The sequence below is a fragment of the Aquila chrysaetos genome, chromosome 18 (genome assembly GCF_900496995.4).
Source record: "Aquila chrysaetos chrysaetos chromosome 18, bAquChr1.4, whole genome shotgun sequence".
NCBI classification, from domain to species: Eukaryota; Metazoa; Chordata; class Aves; order Accipitriformes; family Accipitridae; genus Aquila; species Aquila chrysaetos.
In genome coordinates, this window is record NC_044021.1 from 20,033,822 (window position 1) to 20,047,916 (window position 14,095).

A 14,095-nucleotide genomic window follows, 5' to 3' on the forward strand; every position below is an offset into this window, starting at 1 on the left:
TTGCCCTGGTATTAGGGATCTCCCTTCTCATTTGCAGGAAAATTTGTCCATAATCAGTCAGTTTATAAACTCTGAAATGTCTCATTTTGTACCTACACAGCAGGAGCTCGTTAGGTAGTGCTGCACTGAGCATACTGTATTTTAAAGCTGAAGGCCTTGCTTTGATATTGCTACATCTGTCTCCCGAGGACTGCTGTGGTCCTAGGCATAGGAAGCAAGAGGAAGGAGATTGTCCTTCCGTATTTTCAGCAAAGCTGTTGGTTGCCCAGAGAGGGTGGAGCTGTAGGAAGGGATGGAGAGAGAATACAAGCTATGGGAGATGTGTTCAGGAGAAGTGTTGGGGGGCACTGGACTGTCTGAACAAGGAGATGCAGGGGCAACTATGTCTGCAAGCACCAAGTGTGGGGACAGCATTTTGGAGGCGGTGTGACTGTCAAGCGTGGGTTGTGTGATGGGATCAGGACTAAGATGAGGACCTAGGAGGAAACTGGGGTAAAGAGTCTGAGGAGGGAAGCAGCAGGACTGAAGCCACAGAAGAGGTCAGAGGGAGATCTCTGTACATTGGGATGGAGTTTGTGATACCTGAGCCTGCAGCTGGATGCTTCTTGTCCTGTCTGCTGTGAAGATACAAGATGATTCCACCTCTGATTGTTTGTTACAGTCCCAAGTGCTTGATACAGCCTCGTAGCCCTACTGAGACAGTGGACTGAATAATGCAAGTACTGTCCCTCTGCATCAGTGCAAAAGCCCTGATGTGAAACCACACAGTCTAGGTTAAACTGCTGCTAAGTCTGTTCAAAGTGTCTAACTTCACACTGAAGTGGACAAGGAGCATTCGTGCAGTTTGTTTCAGCAGCTCTAGTGGTGGAGAAGCAATCTCCAACAAGAGGATGCAACAAGTGTCTTGCTGGCAGTAGTACCTCGTGTGAATGCATCTCTTTCTACCTGTTCATACCCCTTAGTTTTGCTGTCCCTGTGCTGTGAGCACAAATCTGTGAATGCAAGCTGTATGTCTTAACCCTGCAGTTTTGGTTGACGTGAGGTCCAATCCTTTGTTCCTGCCTGCAGTTATCTCAGTGCCTCCAATGGAAGAGGTCTCTTTGTTTGCATTTAAAAGTTTCAGTCCTGGTAATGATGTTGACCTGTAGCTATGTGCAGATGTCCTCTTTTGGGTCTGCCTGTGTCAGCACAAGCTTCCATGTGCTTCCTGCACCCTCCCTTGGAAATGACCCTCTTTGGTCTGCTCTGGGGTGGAGTGAGTGCTCCCCATCTGGTTGGAGGCAAAACTGGGTTAGCATGAAAGAATGTAAAGAGTAGTTTGTCGCCGCTCCAGTTTATTTTCACCATAACGGATTACAAAATGCTTTTACACCAGACTGCTAGCACTTCTGAAGGGAGACAGTCATCACAGGAAGAGGGGCAGCTGGTGCTGAGCACGTGTGTGGGAGGAAAACCTCATCAAGCATCGTAGCTGGGTTTGGGAGGGACCTTTGTCCACAACCTCAGTCTCTCCAAGTCTCAGTTCTGTCTATGCGATGGGGAAAAAACCTTCTCACAGGGGTGTTGCGAACATACGCTAATTTTAGTATATCAGGCAGTTAGGTAATATGGTGACAGCCAGAAAATAATCTATAAGGAAATAGCCTGTTCTGTCTTTAAAGCATGGGGTTTAGGACCATTTTTAGTAGTGAGAATGAAGCAAACTACTGAGCATTGCTTATTCAGTAACACCAGCTCTACTATACCATGAATGGCATCATTTCCTGTGGAAAAAAACCTGTGTGATCATAAATTAGGAAAGAAGAAAGGTTGCACAATTGGACATATTTCTGGTATTTCCTTGTCTTTTAGTTCTTGACTTAACATTTTTGACATGTCTGTATAAGTTTGTATGTGTAATGAACTGTTCGTGACCAAGTTTGCAGTTGGTCAGTACTTTCTGTCCAAAGATGTTAAGGACTTTAAAGAGGACTTAAAGGACATTAAAGCATCTTGCACTTCTGCCAGTATGCTTCTTTAAGCACATTTCTGTCTCCAAAAGTGCTTATTAGCTCTGGTTGTTAAAAATGACTGCGACTTTAACAGAAGGAGATAAGAGGGGAAATGTTTTTTCTAACTTACCATCTTCTAAATCTGTTAGAAAATCATGTCTGGTCATTTTTTGCAGGTCTCACTGATCAATCATTTCCCTGTATTTGTAAGTCCTTGCATAGCAACAGGTGAGCGACAGATACAAAAAAATATGGCTATGAAACTACAGATGTTGTCAGCAAGGAAATAGACCTGGGTTAACTCTCATAATTAGGCTTAAATGATTTTGAAAATGACACTATTTGAAATGATCTATTTCTCTTACTTGCACAGCGTTCAAGGAGTTGGGTGTCTTACTGTATAACAGAGGAAACAGGTACACCGATAAGTAAAAAACAAAATTAGCAGAACACCTGTCGGTGACTTCCCAGGCTGCTGATTATGCATCGCTCCAGCTGGTTTCATTTGGAGTTACAAGGATTCAGCAACGCTGAAAACCAAACACGCAGAGTCTAGGGCACAGAAATAAGTTGACGTGAGAAAATGTTGGTCTTTCCAAGTTTGTTTGCCACAGAGTAAACAACGTGTGACTCCCCGTGTCAGAGCGACCCCTTAGTAACTGCCCTTGTGTGCGCTCTTAGGCCAAGGTGCCTTGCACGAAACAAGAGGTGGCTCACCACCCTCCCTGGAAGGAGTTGCCCTTCTGCATTTACTCAGGGCTAAGATCCCGTGTCTGGCCAGCTCCTGCAGAGCCTGTCGGCATACTGCTGGCCTATGCCCTTCCGTGCACCCGCCTGCCTTGTTTGTTAGCCCATCTCGCTGCTTTTGCTCTGCCTTCATGAGACCATTTCTGTCCGTAGTATAGCTAGAATAAGCACAGTGATGGGAAATGGCTTTGGCTTTTTTTTTTTGAGGAGGTAAAGATATTGTGCCTTGTCCAGGCAGTCTGATGTTTGAACAGCATCGGGGCTTTTGTTGCTGGGGCCGGGGTGTTCAGTAGTTTGACTTGGCTGCTATTTTGTTTGTTTTATTCAGCCAGGGGCATATCACAGATCTATTTTTTGATCAGACGGCATTCCTGTACTATAATTCAGAAACAGCATTCACACAGGAGTTGTGTGAAACGCCTGTTGCTCACTTCTGTACATGTGCTTCTTGCCATTGCCTTCCCTTAGGTACAGCTTACTCTGTGCAAGTTGTAAACTCCAAGGAGCAGGTGCCGTCTCCTAATGTGCGTTTGTGCGGTGCATTGCACAGCAGGACCCAGGTTTCGTCATGGTTTCTGGACATGCTGTAATGTAAGTAAGGGTACTCTGTCTTGCTGAGTAATTAGAATAGTTCACGCTAGCTGAACTTGCAGAGTTTCCTGCATGCGGGCTGGTGAGGAAAGGGATTTTTCTTTCCAGGCTGAGAGGGCGCTTTGCAAACGTTCTCCAAGTCACGGCGGCAGCTCGCTGTTTGGGTGCCGGACAAAGACATAATTTGAAAATAGCTTCAAAGTTTAGAGATGGCCCTTCAAGTACTAACGCTCCCAGATGAGTTAAGTGGGGGAAGTTCACACCTCTCTCAGTGCCGTTGTTTCAGTCTGCCAGGCTGCAGACTCAGTGAGAGCGCAGCATGCAGGTTTTCATAGCGAGAGCTTTTGTCACTCCCAGAAGTGCTAGAAACTTAATTGCTTTCAAAAGGCAAGCCCGGAATCTGGAGGACCCAGTACAACCTGCTGAGAGAACATAAATCATGAGATACTATCGGGTTTCTGTGCTTGGGCTTGCGTGGAGTGAGTTTGCTTTGTGAGCGAATGCCTTTGGAATACACTGGTATGTGTTTTTTTTGTTGATTCTTAGACATAGCAGTAATTGTTGTTGGCTTTGTTAATAGGCATCTATGTTCTGCTCTGTAGTTACTGTTCATGTTTTCTAAAAAGTGTGCAGACAAAAAGAAATACTTGTTCTGCCTTGAAATCATGAAAGCATTTCTGCATTTAAATGGACTGACAGCCTTGATCCAGGTGGTTCCCAGCCATTGTCCCTTCAAATAGGCACGGAGAGAGAGCTGGCCGGTTGTCCTTTGACCATTGCTGTTTATCTTCACTTAAGAGACAGTGCTTAAAATGCCAGTATTTACTTGTTTCTATTTTACGCTAGTTTGCCAACACTTTTGTCCCTAGCCAAATGAACCATGATGGCAACTGAGAAGAAACTGCATTTTGTAGATAAGGAATAGCATTTTCAAATATCCTTATATAGCATGGTTCCCTAAGTTTTATTTTCCAAAGTAGCTCTTGTGAAAATCTGTGGAGCTGGTGCTTAAGTTGGTTTGAGGGGTTTCTGGCATTTTTATCCACAACCCAGTTTTAAATGTAGTTTTCCCCATCTCCTTAAATGCTTAGTTGATAGGCTCTCCATTGATAGGAATACTCTTTTGATATATTTTACATGGAAACTAAAGCAGGAAAAGGTTTTAAGGTAAGCCAGCCAAATAATTTAGGGTCTTTTGATCAGTTTCCGTTAGTATTAAACCAGTAATCTGCCCTATTAGATGTTATTTGAAAGGAAGTCCAGTGTTTAAAGGAGATAAACATACCAGTTGACATTCAATATATCGTCTTAAGTCACCAGCAGAAACCTCGTTGAACCTTGTTGGCAGAGGTGCCTTCTGCAAAGGGTTTCTAAAAACACCTCCCCAGCTATTGGATTAGTTTCTGAAATGCTCTGGCACGTCAGTGGGTCCGGTGCCAGTGCTGGACGCCTGGTCCAGCTCCAGTTGGAGCTGAAGAAGGGCTGAGTTTTAAGACCTCTAGGATGCCTTTGTGTCCAGAAGAAACTGAGCACTTGAATAACGTCGTCCAAACTGTGGTGTATTCCTAGAAAATGATGAATATGCTATTTTAATTTGGGGACCTTATATAGCTGAAGTTAGTGAGGTATTAGTGCTTAGAAGTGAGAGATCTGCAGCTCTTAAGATTGCTTGGTGCTCAAACAAGCGAAGATCTAAATTGCTTTGAGGTGCTGACAGTTATCACAGCTTTGTGCAAACACACCTTTGCTGGTACTGACAAAACACGAATACCAGTTTCACATCGCTGTGCTCTCCTTGGCTGGTGTACAGCTTAAAACAGTACTATACGTTCACAACTTTGGCAAAGAAAATGCAAACAAGAGGTCAACAGCAACAGTAGCCCCTTATCGAATGGTTGGTATTAATTGCTTTGAGTAAAGACAGTATTTTTAAAAGAAATTTGATCTGTTATTTGAAAACTGGACATTCAATGCCTTACATCACTCTCACCCCAGGCCCTTCTGCTGAAGTTGCACTGGATGCAAGAGCAGACTGGTCTGTGATGAGGACAGTAGCAAATGAAGGAAAAATACTATTTTCTTTCTGCAACAGTGAGTTCCTCCAAACATCACAGATAACTGAAAAGTCTGTTTTCAAAACAGCTCTGACCCTATATGCAAATAAAATTTCTGTGATTTCAGCTTTGCTAGAAATCATATCTATTATGCATCTGTGTGACAAAGCACTGGCATATTAATACCAAGTGCTTCTTAAAGAAACTAATTTGAAATCCAGGGTAGGTCACAAGTGGCAAGGGGTTGAGACTCCATCTAACCCACATCATGGACCACCATGTATTTCGGTACAACTGTCAGTAACAGCCTACCAGCCTATGAAAGTTTCACATTAAGATAAAGAGTCTATTGACAGATTTCAATGTGTTTAGTCTCCTAAGCCTACAGATCGACATTACGGTTGTTGCTGGCCTCTTCTGTGGGCCCCTGCCTGCAACTATGGAGTTAGAAATGAACAGACAAACTCTGGCTGATATCCTTGGCATTGCAGTGTGGGTATATTAACTTTACTAATTTGTTGGGAAAAAATTGGCACAATTTAGCACTCCAGTGGCAAAACTATCAGTGTTCCCAGCTACTGTTAGCACTGGATTTAATCTCAGTACTTTTGCCATCTGCTATTCAAGCATTGCAGACTAGTTAGAGGAGCGGGAGGTTGCAATGGCTTTGGGTAGCTTTCAGAAGAGCCGAGCAGATTCTTTGATTTGCCATGATCAAACATCCTGATTGCCACAGCGTAACTCAAGTTCCCTTTTTGACTGAGTGACTGAAGTCTGTTGTGAATTCTTCTAATGAAGTGGTGTGCAACCTTCTTGAATTAAAAATTACAGTGGCTCTGCTCCATGAGCGGGAGCAATGCACAAGAGCAATGCTGACGGAAGCCTCTGCTGTGGGTGCATGTCTGCTGCCTTTATCCGTTCTGCTGGATGTTACCCCTACGTCTGCTCTAAGGGCAGCAAGGCAGGCCCCAGAGCAGGCACACAGCACAACCAAGGCCTTTCTCAGCTGTAATATTTTCTCCTCTGACTCCTCTGTTACGTTTCTGTTGTAACATGCAAGATGCTCTGATGATTTGGGTGACTTTTTTTTTAGCCTATGACCTGTGTTTGTACCATTGTAGGCTCTGAACGGTTTTGTTAGTTCTGGATTGCTTTGCGGCTCACCTGGGACAGGTGGTTGTCTCCTGTATCTTTATCAAGTGCTAAGCTCACAGGCATTGCTCCGTAAATAACTTCAATGCAAGGTAAACTCGCCTTGCCGCTGCTACAATTCTCAGTCTTCCAAAAAGCCAGTAGATGGGGTGTGTGCAATTCCTGTGCAAAATCATTGCACTTCTCAACCCAAAGATCCAATTTTAATTTTTACATTTTTATGCAGAGAGTCTTTTTTTTTGCTGTTAGAGATGGCCCTCCACACAAATCACAAATTTAAGCACCCCTGAGTGGAAGCACCCAAAATTCTGGATTGATAATTACGCATTAAATGCCCTGAGTGTGATCTACTGTGCACCTTGCAACACAGTTAGGTCTTTGAAATCTGGGTATGAATTTTTATCGTATGCTTTTTTCTTTTTTTTTTTTAAATTAAACTAGTAATGAACTAGGAAAGTACTGGATAACTGAAAATAGACTGGGTTACCACAGACTTCTGCTTAACCTGAGGTTGCAGTATTAGGTGTAGATGCCATGGGGCCAACTATGAAATATGCTTCCTCTTTTTGTGTCTCCAAGCCCAGAATGTAAGAGTAAAAGTCTATTTGTATACATAATTCTGTTGATTATAGATGTGAAAATTGAATTTGCTAGCAGTGTAAATTAAAATATTTTGCTGTTGTTAATAATGTTAATAATGGTCATGTAAATAATAACAGACTGTAGAAAGGGTTGCTAGTCACATCCCACGGTGGATTTCATGCCTATAGGTCAGTTATGGTAGACCTGAAGTAGGAAGGAATCTAAAATAGGACACGAGTGGGTTTGGGACAAGTGGGTCCCTGAGTTGTCTTCCTCAGGGGAGGTCACAGCAGAGCAGAGCATGAACCAACATGGAAATAAGCTGGCCAAAGGTCATTTATGTCATTCAAAATGAAACTGTTTAAGAGATGGGAGTCCTGTTAGGTAGGTCCTAGGTGTTTATACCTGATTTGTGATGGAGAAACATTCAAATGATTTGTAATAATTAACCAAGGGAACTCTGCTAAAACACAATCCATGTCTGACATGTATGCACATAAGGAGGGAGTATCTTGCCAAGAAATAAGTTAAAATTAGAATACTATATCAGAATTCAGTTATCTTCTGAGAAGAAGCCTGAACACTGATGGCCAAGATCTACAGCTGAAGTCTCCCAAGAGATTTTGGGAAGAAATGATGTGCATACACACATACGCCCTCCTCCAAGCTATTAGTGCAATTGTGGGAATGTAAAAATCTTCAAATGGCAGAGTAGCCTCAATTAATTCAAAAGAAAAGTTTAATAGTGGGGTATCACAGAGTCCTGAAAGCACTGGTTTTGCTTGTGCCTGTGATGAAAGGGACAAATAACATGAACCTAGTGCTGCCTTTCAGACGAGAACCACAATAGACGTATTTTAATCTGGTGTGGTGAAGTGTGCCCAAAATACTCTGAGCATTTAACAGTGCTTGCACAAATGATTCACTTTCCTAGCAGTCTGATTTTGTATTATAGCATAATCTGTTTCCCCTCTGTCTTTAATGTGCAATTCTGCTGAGCGTGCAGTTCACATTGGCTGCCTCGGGCGGACTGCAGGTCAGCTTTTGAATGCAGGAGAATTCAAAAATTTAAGTATTTTTGTATGCAGTTAACGGCAGTTGTGGAAGTACAAAGACATTCCTTTATGAGCAGATGTGGTCTAGGTTTACATTTATGTCCACATTCGATTCTTAAGCTTATTGCAGTCGAGGGGAAAAAAAAATCAGGAGCTCAGTGCAGTCTTTAACAATCTGCTTTGGTAGCTGGCCAGTCCACTTACCCTTGCGTGAAGCACATGCTAGGGTGGTTCTTTCTTCCATTAACTCTTTGATGCTGAGGAACAGGGATGATTCACATGACATGGAAGGGGGGCGGGGAATTAAAATAAATGCAAGATTAGCAAAAACTTTGTACTCACCTTGCGCCAAGCCAGGAAGGGATTTGTGTACTGTGGAAATGATTAGATTGTAATGTTTGCTGGACTGCTGTGGCGGATGAGGGATATTTGAGAAGGTGATCCTGCTCTGCTGGAGTCTGCAGGGGGAGTGGAGGGCAGCCTTTCCACTTGGAGACTAGAATTGGGTTGGGCACTTTCTGGTTAGTCAAAAGGGTTGCTGGCTGTTGTTTGCGATAGCTCAGCTGTTTCCCATGTGACATGGCTGCATTTCCTCACTTCTTGCCCAAGCTGGTGCTGGAGTTTGGAGTAGAAGGCACTTTGCCAGCATCACTCCTGTCTGGTTAAGGACTTTTTTTGTTGGACTGGGAAGAGATGGGGAGAAATCATATCCATGCATGGAGAAATGGTGATGAGAGGAGTGCAGTGGGAAGGCCACATATCCCTGCTTCCCAAGTGCAGAAATAACCAATGCCAACATGGGAGCTTGTTTGTAGCACCTCAGCTTGGCCCAGCCAAACGTCCATCGTGCAGTGAGCGGAGTGGGGTGGGACTTCCTTGCAAGGTGATTAATGCGATCTCCAGATGCTACGAGGGGGAGCCATTCATGAGCAATGGTAGGAGCTTTTTTCCCAGGGTTAAATACTGTGCTGTCCTCCTTTAAACCAGAGAGATGAGAGTCCGGGAGAAGGATATGAAAAATAGATCAGCTTAAATTGAAACCTGGCATCTGGAACACCTCAAACTTTGGCAGACCTCAAGATAATACTTCAAAGTTGTTCAGCCCCACAAGGTACAGTATAATTTTCTCTTTGGTGAATGTATTACTCGGGAACTGGAGTCAGTCTTGGGGCTTCCTTGTGCTGGGCACTGTCACGCTAGCTAGAAGATAGCTCTTGGCTGACCTGACTCTGAGCCTGCATGCTCTGAGCTGCTTTACATGCCTGTTCTTCATCTCCCCAAATATTTAGCAGTAAACATTTACCCTGAATTGGTTTTACCACATTGAGCAACAAAGTGTAAATATACCTGAGGCTTACTGAACCTAACTGTCTTTACTCTCCTGAAATGATATTTTAAAATAGTTAAAGCCAAAGCAACTTAAATATTCCTTGTTTCATGACAGCACGAAAGGAACATGGCTTCCTAATTACCTGGAAATTCAAATGTATATAGGGGCACTTGGAAAGCATTGGGCTCCCTCAGCTCCCTGCAGTTTGGCAGGTATCTGTCTCCTTACTTGATTGGGTCTGGGCACTGAAGAGAAATTTAGCACATTGGCTTATCTATGAATTTACCATTCTGGCATTGATGGGGTGATTGCCTGAGTTTAGTGCTCAGAGGCAGAGAACATCTTCCTAAGGGCAATGAGTGCCTGTAATTCTCACCGTAGTACATGGACCTGCTTTCTCTTTTGGTGGTTTACTAGGGAGAAAGCAAGTCAGCCTAGTTCGGTTTTTTTTAGCCACGTGTGTCTGGAGCTCATTCTGAAATACGATTAATACATGCCTGCACGTAGGTAGGATTTTAGGTTGTAAGATTACTAATTGGTTTCAATGTTGTGTGCTGCTTGAATGTTGTGGGTTTTTTTATCTAAGGTAAAAAGAACATCATTACTTTTAGCTTATAACAAAAACCACATTTTTTCTTAAATGTCTTGATATGAAGTAATTTAAACTAAATTTCTGCACAAATAATTTCCAAGAGATTGGCTGTCAAGTACGATAAAAAAAATCTGCACTTTTGCAGGGACCCAATGAGACTTTGCAAATTTAGATTTATTCTTAATGTTAAATGTGGTTGAAGATGTCATTTTTTAAACAGCACTTTTAGAAGTAGTTAGCTTAAAAGTATAGCAATTCAAAGCACAGAGGGAATGATTTTGAAGTGTAAAGTCTTGAAACACAACGCAGAGGTTGACAGTTTCACTACAATTAGAAGCAAGGCAGGCACAACTCCCACTTCTGAAAACTTTCCTATCGCACTGCTTCCTCTCTTGGCCTAGAAAACCTCAAAAAAACCCCCACCTTTGAGTGGCTTTGCTTACTGACTTAACATAGTTATACTCAATAGCATTAGGAGACAGAGCAGAAAGGGCTGCCAAATCTGTCTGTAAAGAATAATCTTTACAGAAAGCTTTACAGGGGTATTTTTTTCACATGCTTTCAGTCTCCTGAGAATGCTGCTTTTTTGAGGAAAGTGAGTTTTAGGGTGGTTTTTTAAAATTTTTTTTAACAAGGCTTGTTTTGTTAGGAAACCACTCCCTTCTGCTTCTGCATTTAGACTCACTGCTAATTGGCTTTTGGTCGATGACATTTTCCATGAATTGCCACATTCTCCCACACTGTTACAACTTCACACTGATGATGTTATGTGGCACTTCTGCCTGCTACCTTTGGGAGGAGTGGCTGAGAGAAGGATATTGTGTACCTGGGAAAGTCCTATTCATTGCTTTCTAAGAGAAGTTAGCTGGAACCGAGTTTTGTAGCTGCTAAGACACGGCAGAGGCTGTTCCTCCCAGACTAGGATAGGTGGCTAGGTGTCGTGGTTTAACCACGACACTAGGGTACGTGGGATCAGGAGGGCATCCTGTTACTGTATTGGTTTAAGTGCCCCTCTGCTGTGTGCCGCTGCCGAGGGTTTTGCGTAAGAAATCATGACAAGGCAGGGTGTGGTGTGTCAGACTGATATTTTTCTTCCTAGTCGCATGCTGTAGTGGAAAGCCACCCCAAACCCTGGTGCCGGAGAGGGTTTGGGAGGGGGCAGTCTTCGCAGACACTTCTGGCTCACTGAGCCCCTTAGGATGCCCACCGAGCCCGAGCTACAAGCCTGTTTTTCTTCTGGGACCTGGGGGTGGCTCAGGTTTGTCCTCAACCCAGCTCTGTCCTCTGCAGCAAAACTTGCCGGAGCAGCTGAATGTAAGATCACTGCTGACTGAAGCTTGAGTGCTGCCGACACGAGAACTGGATGTAGCAGAGTTGTTCAGCACAGCTAATCCACTTAAACTGTGGAGCTCATCTGCTGATCTGCAGGGGTGACGGCGCTCTTAGGTGGGATAGCTAAAGAGGCTTTGGCTTGAGCTAGCGCTTCAGGGCAATCAAAACCTGCAGCTAGGGCTGAGGATCTGGTTACACTAAGTTGGCCCTGACCCAACCAAACGTGGTTAAAAGTGAGAGGTTAGGTGAGATAAACCCCTCTACTTAAGGCTTGCCTTAGCTCAGGAGCTGATCAACGCATTGAAGTGCTTTTCCAGTCTAATTGCTTTGATCAAAGGTAGGGCTTACTCAGTCTGTGAACTGGGATGAGCTTTGCCCGTAAAAGCCCTTTTTTTAACTAGGATAATTACATCCACAATGCTAGCAGGTAAGGTTTCTGCTTTAATCATGTCACTGCACATAAGGGTACAGATGTTTTACAGGTAGAAAAACTGTGATTTCTGACGTAGTAAAGTGCGGTTGGGTCCCACCTACGCTGTGGCTACTGGCGGCGATGCAGGATGAACAGCTGGTGTTGTAACAGGATCTCTGACTACATTACTCTGTTGTCCAGCCTGTGACATGAGGGTTTTTTATCTCAAAGAGGTGGTTAAAAAATTCAGGTCCATCCGACATGCCAGCAGAAGTGCTGTCTACAGGCAAGCCCAGCGTGGCCTTTTCTGCCACGTGACAGTTGGCAGGGGTGGCTGCAGCCCACAAGAGCAGGCAGTGGGCACTGCACCTGCCCTGCCGCCATTTATCCTGGATAAAGCCTTTATTTGTTCAGTCTTACCCTTTTTTGTGGTTGAGGGGAAGCGAGGGGGAGTATGAGGAGTAGCGTGCAGTATACATACACTGCTGAGTCCTCTACTGTCCTCCCTGTGGTACTAGAAGGCATCTGCAGAGACTAAAACTTGGTTGTCTTTTGTGAAAAAGGCTCGTAATGTTCCCGCAGACCAAATTCTTCTCTGCAGCTAATCCTCGCTTGCTGCAGGGAGGTGGAAATGGGAGTGCCGCGGTTCCAGTCCATTCTGGTCCCACCGCAAGCCGATGCAACCAGGGACTACTCTCACACCACCCACGTACCACTCATACCCCTGGGTAGAGAGACCTGCTCCCTCCTTTCCTTCAGCAGCAGAAAGAGACAGAAATGAAGGCAGGACTCCAACTTTCTCGGAATTTCAGGAAAGGCTAAAATTGGTCTGTTGGAGTAAGGAGAGAACCAGGAAACAGGAGCACCTGTGTTGCATAGCTTTGGGCAGGTCAATTATCCCTTCTCCAGTGAAATTCCCCTTTGCATAAGGTATGAATAATAATACTCAACTTACCTTGCAGGGGTGTTACAGAGTGTGCAGTTAATTTTATTTTTTTTTTAGTGTTTGTAATATGTAAAACCCTAAATGAGTGCAAAGTATTATTGCAATTTAATTTTATTGAGGGTTAAACATTGGTGACGTGCCCAGCTGAGCATTTGCTGGCAATGAGCTAGGCAAGTGACCAGCAGCAAGCGTGTTTGGCAGCAAGCAATGGACAAAAAAGGAAAATGGGCTAACTTACTCCAGTCCTATGTATTTTTTTTTCTCTCTTACCACTGTACATTTCCCATGAAGCAGATGGAGGTGATCAAAATATCAAATTGGAACTCTATATTTTAATAGACTTAAATTTTACTGTATAAAAGGCAAATAAAGGTTAATGGCATGAAAATTTGTCTTGTAGGAGGGTGAGAGAGTGGAAGTGCCTCCAAGCATGCCCTGAATGCTCCTTAAATGATAGCTCTCGGAAACAGATCGTACCTGAGTAGTTAGGTGGCTGATTTTTCACTGGGGGGTAGCTTGCCAAGGGTGCTGGTTCCTGCACATTTCATGCTGCAGCTGATGAGGGTTTTGTATTGGACTAAAAACATGTAGGGAAATCACTTGGACAAGGTTGGTACCCCATGGCAGCAGCATGAGACAGGGTATGTGCAGGGGATTTGTGTGCAGGCACATGTGTTGGGGGGTGCTCCTGTGTTTGAAACATGAGTCGGTGCCAGACTCCGACGTGTTTCTGTGTTGGAGCTGCGGAGTGTAAGAGAGGGAGAGACAGCGTGTGTGATTTCTCCAGCTTGCTCTAATTTCGCGTGAAATGGAGGCTTTCCAGTGGTGGGGTTACTCCCAAGTGCAATCGCACCAGCAGGTTTCACGTTGCACCTCAGCGTGCGTGTGGCTCCCATGCATTTTGTTACTGCCTGCTCATTCTCGTTAATTTTTATTAGGTGTGAAATGCAAAGCCTTGTCCTAATTACTACTGGTAGATGGTAGCAAAGCGGAGTAACAATCTTCCAATAATCAGGGCTATCTTCTGCCCTTGGATAATTACACACCAGGCTCACTGGAGCCAGTGTATTCCTGGTAGGGAGGAAGAATTTGGCCCACACTTTCTCTGTATGCGTTAATTCAACGTCTTTGCTCTGTGACAGTGTCCTGAGGGACAGGTCCAAAGGTCAGCGAAGCAGAAAAGGATCTTTCAAGTGTCTTCTTTTACGCTTTGGGCCAAAGTCTGCATCCTACCCTTGTTCTCATTGCATTTGAAAACATTGCTTGGCCCTGGCTTTTCTCAAGGTTTGCTTTCTTCCCCAGGTCTAAAAG

At 44.0% G+C, this 14,095-nt stretch overlaps 1 protein-coding gene across 11 annotated transcripts in view; it reads left to right on the forward strand.

The window, feature by feature from the left end:
- The window catches only part of ATXN1 (ataxin 1), a 255,766-nt gene that overhangs the window by 138,415 nt on the left and 103,256 nt on the right, over positions 1-14,095 (forward strand). Inside the window, exon 7 of one of the 11 annotated variants that reach the window (XM_030042139.2) lies at positions 9,160-9,283. The exons of the other annotated variants lie outside the window; for them this stretch is intronic. The gene's annotated coding sequence lies outside the window, so the exon portion shown is untranslated. The remainder of the gene's footprint in view (positions 1-9,159; positions 9,284-14,095) is intronic. 11 annotated transcript variants of the gene reach the window in all.